This window comes from Eptatretus burgeri, chromosome 8, assembly GCF_056783735.1.
Source record: "Eptatretus burgeri isolate ZD-2024b chromosome 8, Ebu_testis_v1, whole genome shotgun sequence".
NCBI classification, from domain to species: Eukaryota; Metazoa; Chordata; class Myxini; order Myxiniformes; family Myxinidae; genus Eptatretus; species Eptatretus burgeri.
The window spans coordinates 92,129,811-92,142,550 of NC_140968.1; the positions used below are offsets into that span (position 1 = coordinate 92,129,811).

Here is a 12,740-nt window from a genome sequence, read left to right on the forward strand (position 1 = left end):
CTCACAAGGGCATTCAGTTCCTCCAGTGAGTTGAGGAACCTGCAAGAGAGAAGGTTGATACTGTACTTCTGCAATCTCTGAAGATGTAGCCTATGTTTTTGTGTCATATCATGAGAATTTCAGTTCGATTTTTTCCTTTAAAAATGCCTTTTTCCTGAATTTTACAAAAATCACATTGGAATTTTTTTGTAAGCCATCTTGGATATAATTGGTGGCAATCTTGAATTTGAGCATGTAACTATATCCAATAAGATAAAATGATCCAAGAAGATAAAATGCATGCTCAATATTTTATGATTTAGCTATAAAGTCATAACCTTTTTAAATGTCCAAGCAACATCAACAGAGGAGCACGGGGAGTAAAAAACAGTGTCATGCAGTCCACGGATTGGCATTATAAAAACCCCCCACAACAGCTGCATGAACAGATAGTTATGAACTCACGGGATGTTAAATCTATCAACAAATCAATCAATTTAGCACTTTTTGCATTTTGCACTTCATATTTAGCAAAATGAAAGTGTACAAAGATGGGATTTTAGGGGAGATATATAAACGGTAATTGATGATTATGTACATATTTAGTGAAAAGGCAACAAGTTCCACAGTTGGAGGAGAACATCTGAAGAATGCTTTTTTGTATTCAGAGTCGAGGCCCGTGGAGGAGACCACTGAACAGACTAGGACATGTTTCCAGGACTACCTGAACACAAAGTCTTCATTCTATTGGGAGGAACTAACAGGAGATTCTCATTGTTAGACCACTGTGTTTTTGCAAAGTGCTCAGTGTGATTGGGTCAAAAATGCTTGGAGGAACCAAATAATGTTTGGCATTAAAGGTCATGAGCAATATTTAAAACTCTAACCGTTGGTGTACTGTGAACAAGTGAAATGGTTAAAGAATTTAAGTTATGTGATTAAATTTATGAGTCGACACAACAAGCCTTCACAGTCATATTCTGTATAAGTTGTTCGGGCAAACAGCGAAGCCTGTGAACAATACGTTTCCATAATCCAAGTGCAAAATTGTGAGAGCATGATCCAAAGTTTCAGTTGTCTTCTGACTTAAGCACGAGCAGATTAATATATTTACAGATATTAGAAGTATGAACTTCTGTACATTAGCAAGATATTAGGAAGTTGGGTCCATTGTGACACCTACATTTGAAACCAAAGAAGCAGAGATAAGTTGTAAACACCCAATTTCACTATCTGTGATTGAACCCTTTGAAGGAAAGAGAAGGGCCATGGATCAGCATGTCAGTCTGAGAAGCATTGAGTTCAAGAAAGTTAATGGATATCCATATAAGTATTTCAGAGAAATGGGAATTCAAAATTGTGTATGACAGCATATCATCGGGTTCAATGGACAGAGAAATATGGGTATTTTTTCCATACCTATGAAATTCTATGAAAATATACCAAGTGGATGAAGATAAAGAAAACAAGAGGGGATCAAGGAAAGATCACTGCGGAACATCATCCAATCGATGCATTGTGTCTGTGTCTGATGAATAGCCAGTAATGCTGACAGTTGATGTATGATTTAATCTGCAAGACAAGATTTAAACGATTCAAAGAGCAGGTCCAGAAATACCAAAACATGACTAAAGAGGGTCAAGTAATTTATTACGGTCAACTTTGTCAAAAGTGATTGATAGGTTCAGAAGTATGAGGATTGCAGCAGGACCCGAGTCCGCTTTGTGCCAAATGTCATTTGTAACAATCAGGATCGGCCGTCTCGGTGCTGTATAAACCTTGAAACCAGCCAGGAATGGTTCTTCAAATAATTAATTTGCACGCATTTGCGAATCTGATTTGCAAGAGCAAGTTGTACAATCTTGAAAATTAATGGTAAAAGTCTGTAATTTTGTCTATTATTTGTGTCCAGTGAAGGTTTATTCAAGATCGAAATTGTTAGGCCTTGGTAAAATTAGGATGGAACTGTAGATAATGCAATGAAGCAACTGATTGCCCTTGCCAGAGGAGAGGGTATTGCATTTGGGTCCGTTTGTTATGACGAAAATTGAAAATTGTCTCATTTGTTTGAATGTATGTATGTATGTATGTATAGTCGGGTCAATTTATGACAAACAACCACCAAACCCAAAACAAATTGCAACAAAAGGTTTCTCAGTGGTTTTCATTCCTACTGGATATACTCATCAATAGAAAAAAAAGTCTACCAAAATCTGACATCCGGAAATGGGTTAAAACAGTCTTTTTCAAGATGGCCGCCACCGGGCTTTGAAATAATTAAACACCTATAACTTCTTCAATAATTGTGATAAAAACATAATTATTGGTTCTGGTCCATGGTTTTAATGGATCAGCAATCCACTGGTCTCAATAAAATTTAGATCTGATCCGTATTTAACCTGAAATCCAAGATGGCAACAAAAAAATGAAGGGCGTAACATCAATAAATTGTCTATATAATCAAACCTCTGTTAGGCAATCACCAAACATTTATTATATCAAATTCTAACAAAAGGGTTTTCAGTCTTCTCTTACCAGTAATTATATGTGATGTATTACATGTCAGGGGAATGTCCCTGGCTCTGATTGAGTAGCCTATCCCTCTCTTTGAATGCTCTATCCCTGAATGTTTTGTTTTCTGTGTTTCAGGTTTGAAGAATGAGTGCTCCTGAGATGCACGAAGATTGGTGTTCAATTTGCAAGGAGAGGCTTGAGGATGGAAGTGACGTTGTGCAAATTCGTCAGAAGGGCGCTGATGGCATCAATGCAGCCAGTGTTCAGAGAGGTTACGATGTTTATGTGGCGGCTGGATGCAAGGTACACATGGACTGTCGTAAACGGTATATAAATCAACATGACATCCTGAATCGAAAGAAGAAACAAGGACCATCCAAACCGTCCAGGAAGCGAAGTTCACGTGTGTTGACTGGGCCTTTCAACAGCAAATCTGACTGCTTGTTCAGGGGACCACAGTGGACCTTGGAAGTTTTGACCACAGTCATGTCAAGACTGACGACTTTGCCAAAACCATTCTGAAGTGCTGTGAGAATCGGTCCGATGATAGGTCATTCACAGTGAAAGGGCGGATTGAGTACTATGGTGGAGATCTTCATGCAGCTGACTGCATATATCATCATCAGTGCAGTGTCAATTTCCGCACTGGGCGTGAAGTACCAGTGCACTTCTGGAGTGAACCAGATTCAACAAGTAGAAAATCTGGACGTCCGATAGATAGTGATCAAATAGCAGGCATTCTCCAGAATGTGTTCATATCTTGAGATGAATGATGAGGAGCAGATGACTGCTTTGTACCTTCGTGGCAAAATGGAAAAGTTTCTTATGGATGAAAATTCTCTTCCATACACCAACTACTATCTGAAGAAGAAAATGAAGGAAAAATATGGGGACTCCATTTATATTGCTGAAGGAGAGGGCGTAAATGACATAGTTACATTCAGGGAGAAAACATCACACATACTCCGGTCATTCTACAAAGAAGCACAGCGAGAAGGAGATGAAGAGGCACAAAAGAAGGCCATAATTGAGACGGCAGCAAGGCTGATCAAGAGTGATATCAAGAACGGTGTACCATCTGTTATTGATCACTACCCAAAATCAGAAGAACTTGAACTTGACTCTGTACTGGCATTCCTTCCAGATACACTTCGAAATATGTTGAATCGTCTGTTCGTTGGAAAAAGCAGGCAACGTTAAGTGGCTAGTATTGGACAAGCCTCTGTACAAGCAGTGAGCCTATCATTGCACCACTCCAGATTGGTCTCGCTCTGCAGGTCCATCACATATATCTGTCAAAATTCCTTGTGGAAACCCTGTGTAATATGGGGTACAGCTCGTCATATGGTGAAGTACTGCGGTTTGAAAAGAATGCGGTAAGCTGTGTCACACCCGATTTGCTAATTGAAGAAACAGGCGTATTTGACCTATCAGTGTTGTTTGCCGGTGACAATCTAGATCACAACATAATCACCCTTGATGGAATGGGCATGATAGCTGCATTGACTCCTGGTAGAAAATCAAGTCATCTTGTGACAAGGCAGAAGATTTCAGAATTCAACATTGTACAGATATCAAAAATTGATATCAAAGAATATGGCTTTGCAACCAATGTTCTTCGCAACATCAAGTTCCGAGACCTCCCAGATCTCCGAGTCTGTGACATGTGGGTTGATATCTTCTGGGAGCTATCCTTCCATTTCAAGCAGACTGTACCAGGCTGGCAGGGGATGATGCACATCCTTCACTGAGGACAGACACATCCTGGCACATCCTTCATTCTGTATTTGCCAATGATTGATATGTATCTAGGCGACAAGGTTTGCATTCTGTCCACTTTTAACTTCCTGTCCAACATGGCCATCAGACACCATGTCCCTCCTGTGATCACGTTTGATCAACCGCTGTACTGGAAAGCTGCCGAGATAATCAGTGCTGCACCAGAGAATAGCCATTTGAAGGGAATCGTGCTTAGGCTGGGTACATTTCACACGTTCATGAATCTGCTTGGAGCAATAGGCACGTTGATGGCGGGAACAGGACTCAAAAACATCCTGGAACTGGTGTACGGTGAAAATGCTGTAGTTCATATGATGTCCGGAAAATCTGTTCAGAGGGCATTCCAAGGCCATCTACTGGTGAGCAAGTGTCTACATCGAATTATTGTGGCATCTGTAGTAGAGGAAAATCCTGAGTTCATGCTCCAAGTAGAAGAGATTGAGAAAAATGTATTGGTCCTTGCTAACGGGTGACATCTCTCTTGAAAGTCTTGAAGAATCAGCTGCAATTGTGAAGATTTATTGAGGTACTTGAAAAAAAGAAACCTGAACTTGCTGCACAATCCAAAACGAGTAAGCTGTGGCTAGGTTATCAGAAAATGCTCCATACTGCTCAGGCAATGATCAAGGCAGATCGCACTGGGTCTTGGAAAGATCACTTGCAAGCTGTTTCTGATGCCTTGCCAATATTTGCAGCAGCTGGACATTACAACTACCAGAAGTCCGCTTATCTCTACATACAAGAAATGAGTGAACTGGAGAACAAACACCCAGATGAGTATGAGAAGTTTCAAAATGGCTTCCATGTGATCTGGCGAACAAACCAGTTTTGGGCAGGCCTCAGCTGTGATCTAGTCATCGAACAAACACTCATGAGATCACTAAAGAGCACCGGTGGCTTGACTCATGGCAGTAAGATGACAGAGGAACACCTAGCATTGTGGACAATGTCAGCCCCCATAACATCTGAGGTCAACGTCGCCATGCAGGACTTCAATGATCTCACATACGCAACAAGCGAACAGCATAAAGAAGCAACTGGTGCCGACATCGAGAAATATCAAAAATGGTATCGTGGCAAGCGAAGACATCAACGTGCATGAATATGAAGCTGTTGGGAACAAAATAATTGAGTGAATGATTGGACAACCTGTGTTTTCCATCAAGAGGACAGAGCAGGCAAAGACCCTGGGAAATTCTAATGCTCTCCAGGTTGCTCCTCACAGAACCATCGACTCCAGTGTGCTATTCCAGCGATTCCTGGTGCTATCCCAGATAGGTGATTTGTCACTTGAGGACGTGATGAGTTTTGAGCTCAGTCTATACCCTCCATCCCTCTTTGAGGACAAGATCTTGAGGAAGGCCGACAAACCTCAACTCACTCAAGCCGTCAATGACCACTGAACCAAGGCACTGGCATGTGAAGGAGTACCTGACACCACACCTTCAGCACACCTTAAGACTGAAAGGTATGTTCTTGATGGTGGATCCTTGCTGCACAACCTCAAGTGGAAGAAGGGAGATACATATGGCAAAATAGCCAGAGCAGATGCAGACTTCACAACAAAACACTATGGGACAGCAACTGTTGTCTTTGATGGCTATGGTGCAGGCCCTTCGATAAAGGATAACACTCAGCAGAGACGGGGACAAGCCAACAGCTATCAGACTGTGAACTTCACCGGAGAAACTGAATTTGACAGAAAGAGAGATTAATTCCTATCTGTCGACAGTAACAAGCAACAGCTGATCACCTATTAAGGTGATCAGCTGAAGAAAGTGGGCTGCACAGTTATTCAGGCAGAAGGGGACGCTGATGTGGACATTGCCAAGACAGCCGTAAACAGCACAATTCTGCATTCCACCACACTAATCGGAGAGGACACAGATTTGTTGATGCTTTTGCTCCATTACTGTATACCAGATGGAAAACCACTATATTTCAGATCAGACAACCAGTCAAGAAGCAATCTGAAAGTATGTGACATCAATCGGATGAAGCATCATCTTGGGAATAAGTTGTGCACTCAACTATTATTCCTGCACGCCTTCACAGGATGTGATTCAACATCTCGTGTGTATGGCATTGGGAAAAAATCAGTCTTTCAGAAACTCATGGAAGATGATCAAGGCCTCCAGTTGTGAGCAGATACATTCACTTCGAGAGGCGTCAGCCATGCTGAAATAAAGAAACTTGGCAGCCAAGCGATGCCCGTTATATTTGGTGCGGATAGCACACGTTCTCTGGCAGCCATGCATTACAAGATATTCACAAAGAAGGTCGCTGCTGCTAAGTCTTTTGTTGCACCTGAACGTCTTCCCCCAACGGAATCTGCCACCAAGTTTTATTGTCTCCGAGTGTACTATCAGGTCATGGTTTGGATGGGGATGGAGGGTGACCTCGATCCTCTGGACTGGGGCTGGGGAATTGAAGACAATCGATTTGTACCTATCATGACTGCCATGAATGCTGCACCTGACACTCTTCTGAAGATGATACACTGCAACTGCACCACAGCTTGTGACACACCCCGTTGCAGCTGCAGAAAGAATGGGCTTCCGTGTACGTCCGCATGTGGATCATGCCAAGTGACGTTTTGTGACAATCCACGAAATCAAGCCTCTGAAGAACTCGAGGACAACGATGAGGACTGAAATTGTAACCTAAACTGCCATTATGTAATGTTCACAAATAAATGTTTCAGTGGCACCAGGTGTTCAGTAATTTTGGTTCAGATGGAAAATTTATTGATTTTTGCCACCATCTTGGATTTCAGGTTAAATACTGATCAGATCTAAATTTTATTGACACCAGTGGATTGCTGATCCATTAAAACCATGGACCAGAACCAACAATTATGTTTTTATCGCAATTATTGAAGAAGTTATAGCTGTTTTAATTATTTCAAAGCCTGGTGGCAGCCATCTTGAAAATGACTGTTTTAACCCATTTCCGGATGTCAGATTTTGGTGGAGTTTTTTATTTCTGTTGATCAGTATATCCAGTAAGAATGAAAACCACTGAAAAAGCTTTTGTTGCAATTTGTTGTGGGTCAGGTGGTATTTTGACCTGACTCGAATGAAAACACCCCTGTTCAAATTACGTTGTAAAATTTGTTGGTTGGACTAGGATTAAAACCTTCCTTTTGAACCAACAATAGTTTGTAGAGAAGGAAAGAAAGATAAATATCATGGATGATGTGTGGAGAGGAGTGATATATTCTTACTCTGCCTGTGTGGCAGTCAAATTAAATTGAAAATCATTCCAAATAAGAAACTTACTATTTATAAGGACCTCATAAAGGACACAAACACCAGGCACGAAGAACTAATGCAACGTGTTAAATAAGGTGGTGTATTAGACACTGCGTCAAAGGCGGTAAATTCCGGAATTTAATTTTTTCTCCAGCTTTTGAAATCTTTATTTTATTTAAATTGAATTATATACTTGAACACTTTAACACAAATCGCCTTCTTGTCACTTCAAAAAACCTACAGTTTTGCAGAATTTTGACAAGATAAATAGCGTGGTGTATAAGACTGCTTCAATAGTTTAAACATCTGGAATTTTTTTTTTAATCGATCTTTAAAATAATTATTTTATTCAATTTAAGTACTGTCTATGATTGAAGACTGTGTGTTCTATAAATTATAGCACTGTGTGTTAAGTACTGTCACATGTTCTGTGAACTCTCTAGTTAGGGTATCCAGTCAAATGGACTGGATAACCTATTGTTTTTCTTCTGTTTATTATTTTTCTTCCGCCGTAAATGTGCAAAATTTCCAAATTTTTTCGCTTTAAATGCCATTTTCTCAGAAATGGTAAGACCAATCGACACAAAATTTTCACCAAACATGTATCTTTTTGGATAGCATACATAATTGATAAATATGACGTCATAGGTCACGTGGTACGGGCGCCATCTTGAAAAAACAGATCAACTTTGGACCTCTGTATCTCGGAAACCTTCTAGTGTAAAAAAATTTCGCTTGATACATTTTAACAAGCTCGCTCTCGGGAATACGTGTGATTTTTCGTGACGTCATCAGTGAAGAGGTATCCCAGTAAAAATTCGTCAAGTAGAACGCCACATGGCAAAAATTTGAAATTTCTTGAGCGTCATCTACACAAAAATTCATCGTAGAAAAAAAATATTTTGACGTCATCGGTGACGTAATTCGGCCGCCATCTTGTTTTTTAGTGTTTTTTTTTAAATCTTCTTCTCCAGAACGGCTGGGCAGATTGAGGCGAAACTTTACACGCACATTCTCCCTGAGGTCCTCTTTCAAGTTTGTTAATTTGTTATTGATATGTCACATGGTTTGGCGGCCATCTTGAAAAAACCCTAAAACCTTCAAACATCTTCTTCTCCAGAAGCGCTGGTCGAATGAAGGCGAGATTTCAGAACTATATTCGTGACATGTATGCGATGCAAGTTTGTTAATTTCAAAGTGATAGGTCACATGGTTTGGCCGCCATGTTGGATTTAATAAAAATATTAAATAATGTTTTCTCTGGTATTTCATAAGCCATCGAAGCGAAAATTTGCAAGTGCCTTCCTCGCTCAAGTCTGCATAGATGGTAAAAAATTTTTACCTCAGAAGTCACATGGTTTGGCGGCCATCTTGGATAGAAAAATAGACTTTATCCGATTTACACGAAACTTCACATACTTGTTCGGGTCGACGATGCAAAGCAGAATTTAAATTTATGATATCATAGGTCACAAGATTCGGCAGCCATCTTGGATTGAAAATGAATAAATTTTAAAAATCTTCTTCTCCAGAAGGGCAAGACAGATGAAGACGAAACTTCACATATATATTCCGCATGAGGTCCTTTCTCAAGTTTGTTAATTTGTTCTTGATCGGTCACATGGTTTGGCGGCCATCTTGAAAAAACCCTAAAACCTTCAAACATCTTCTTCTCCAGAAGCGCTGGTCGGATGAAGGGCAGATTTCAGAAGTATATTCGGGACACGTAGGCGATATAAGTTTGTTAATTTCGAATTGATAAGTCACACGGTTTGGCCGCCATCTTGGATTTAAGAAAAATATTAAATAATGTTTTCTCTGGAACTGCTTAACCTAACGAATCGAAAGTTTGCAATTATCATCTACCATCGTGTGTGCACGAGTGGTAAAAATTATGATGTCACACGTCACATGGTTTGGCGGCCATCTTGGATAGAAAAACGCACCTTTACCGATTAACACGAAACTTCACACACGTGTTCCAATATCCAGTTGGAAGCAGAATTTAAACTTGTGATGTCATAGGTCACATGGTTCGTCAGCCATCTTGGATTGAAAAATAATATCTTAAAACGTCTTTTTCTCTGAAACGACTGAACAGATCCCGGCGAAACTCCACCACTATGACCGCCTCTCCATGACGAATAAAAAGTTCTCACCCCCTTTTGAGGTACGACGCAACGTTTGGCAGCCATAGTGGATTGAAGGAAAAATATTAATTAATGATTACTCTGGAACAACTGCATCAATCAATGTGAAACATCACCGTTATGGTGGAACAGTCATGCGGAATGAGGGTTTGAAATTTCAACGGGATCGGGCCCAGGGTTTGGCAGCCATGTTGGTTTTAAGAAAAATATTAAATAATGTTTTCTCTGGAACTTCTAAACCTAGCGAAGCGAAAATTTGCACTTATCGTTTGCGATCGTGTTTGCACATGTGGTGAAAATTATGACATCACAAGTCACATGGTTTGGCCGCCATCTTGGATTGAAGAATAAATATTAATTAATGTTTACTCTGGAACTGCTGCTTCTATATATACGAAACTTCACATTTGTAATTCAGCCAACATGCGAAACAAACGTTTAAAATTTCAACCTGATCGGTCACGCGGTTTGGCAGCCAGAATTATTTAATTATTTGAATCTGTTCGCCAGTAATAAGGAAATTGAACGCTTTGTGCTGCCCGGTTCGTAACTCGTCTGTTCCACGCCGTTTCGAAGCAGGCCTGTGTTTGTATCACCTTTAAATAATGTTTTCTCTGGCACCGCTTATCCGATGAATGTGAAACTTTACTACGATGATTTAAGTCTCATGTTGTATCAGTTGTGTCAAAGGCGGACACGTCTGGGTACCCGGTCATCACTGCCAGCAGTTATAAAGTGGCAGTTCTAGTTACTTTTGTTATTGGAAGCGGCCTTGAAATAAACACCACAATAATGTGGAACAACTCTCAAGCTGCTATCTGTACACGTTAACATGGCGTTTTACCAAGGAAGAAAATGGCAATAAAACATGGGAATTCCTCCAAACATTTTGCAGTCAAGGTGAAGGCCTCCTACTCTTGATACAATTGAGGGCTCTGAAGCTTCACTTCTAATACCCTCTTCCACCACCACCAGGACCGGTGCTGCAAGGTACACATTTACATCAATAATTTGTTGGCCCAACCTTCTAACCCTCAGAGAGTGCAAGGGGTATCTTTGTCTTATTACTCTTAGTCCCCCCGGCAAGTTTAGTTGAGATTGGAAAAGTTACAACCACATGTGTGTCGTCTACAGACAAACATCAAATTGTGTAATTTAGTTCTATAATGCAGTCTAGCCAAAAACCAAATTTTGTTACACCAAATAAAATCAGACAAATCATATTTGCGAAAAACACGTTTTTTTTAATGCCAAACGAAGAGCTGTTGCTCTGCACAAAACACCCAACCCCAAAAAACAATGGACAAATATCCATCCCCAAGCATAATCCGTTTTCTATACACCTTTACTCAATGTATTCTTCTACTTAGTCTTGGAAACACTGCCTACAGTATCTACAGTAACACGTGCGCTGTCCATTCCCACTGTAATTGACGGAAAGCTACTTGAACTTGTCCAGCCATCTTCTTATCAACCTTCTGCTGGTGCTCTGATTTTCTTAATATTCGTGCAAAGGTTTCCACTTTTAATTACTGGATTTTCCATCTCTGTCTTCTTTGGTATTTATGCTTTGACTAACTCTCTATGAATAATCTCTTAATTTCAGAATAAAATAAATAGATATCTGTTAAGCTGATTAGATCTAATTTCTCTGTTATTTAATGTAATCAGCCTGGCTTGAAAAGAAGGGTGATAAAAGAATAGCAAACTGATTGGATAACTGCACTTCCAATTTCATGGTATGGGTGTTTGAGATTGATCGATTCACATGACATCCATTGCGAACGACTTGCTGTGTGATTGGTCTGGTGTGAAACTTGAACACAACACTAATATGTGTCAGAATTCAGACGGCTAAAAAAAACAGACAGTTATTTGTATTGGTTTACAAAACACAGTATGGATCCGTGTTACTTAAATTAGAGTGCTAAGAGGAAGTTGAGCAAGCAGGACAGGTTAAAGGGGTTGATTTGCTGCAAAAAAACCAACAATTATCAATATTTCAAGGAGAAAGAGAAACAAGAAAAAGCTGCTGATGAGGACAAAAGCACTGGTCCATCAGAGCATGAGGAGGAAGCTGAAGATCACACAGGGAAGCAGACAAGCCGGGACCGAGTGACACCGGTGAAACAAACACAATCAAAGTCGATCACTTCAGCAGCAATCCTGCATTGTGGAATGACAATGATGACAGTTGCCAGAGTTTTTGGATTTCCAAGAGTTCAATTGCTTATTAAAATAAAAAGCTAAAAAAAATTCCTCTTCTGCTTGGGTGATTGGAGGGAAGATGCATATGCCATCTAAAGATTGGTTTTCTTGTCAGATACACAACAGTGGATCTGTCATGCAGGAGTGGCTTTTTAATCACCACGTTCTAGAAATGTTTACTACTTTTTCTGCGAACCTTGTACAACGAAAGTGCACACATTTATGGAAGGATTCAGTGATTGAACACACCTTGAATGCCTTTATGAACATGAGAAAAGCTTGGAACATAGAAACTGTATGCTGGCATGGATACACCGTGCAAGGGAAGCAGGCACAGTTGATGCAGATCAAGCTTGGCAGTTGCAGTCAGTGTCAGTACAGTACTGTAAATATATCCATAAGCGTTTTGTGGCAGTCATCAAGTTCTTAAATGAGTGTGGACTCGCATCATTTTTAGTTCTTAGTAAACAAAAGTCCACAAGGTTACTAAACTAATACTTCACCCTGTTTCGTATTTACTTTTATTGTGATACCAAGTCATTTCCCAAAGCTGTTATCAGTAAAATAAAATTTCAAAAACCCAGCTGACTCATTAATGCCTTTTGATGAGGGTGTCGTAGTACCTTTTGGAGAGGTGGTTGTAGCAGGCTACAAATTGTTGCTTAATCTTATTACATCGGCAATTTTGGCACCTGGATCTCACCAATGATTACTTGTCATGACTAACCCCAATTACCAGTTGTTTTTTCTGGATTGAAATGTTATTGAAAAAATAAATTATGACCAGAAGGATTACTTATCCCTAAGTAGAACACAAATGCACACACACGCAGGCACTTTGAAATTGAGTAACACA

At 40.0% G+C, this 12,740-nt stretch overlaps 1 long non-coding RNA gene across 1 annotated transcript in view; it reads right to left on the reverse strand.

The window, feature by feature from the left end:
- The window catches only part of LOC147022270 (uncharacterized), a 59,027-nt gene that overhangs the window by 1,334 nt on the left and 44,953 nt on the right, over window positions 1-12,740 (reverse strand). Inside the window, exon 6 of the long non-coding RNA XR_015061158.1 lies at window positions 1-39. This exon is cut by the window's left edge and continues 1,334 nt beyond it. This is a non-coding gene — a long non-coding RNA (uncharacterized LOC147022270). The remainder of the gene's footprint in view (window positions 40-12,740) is intronic.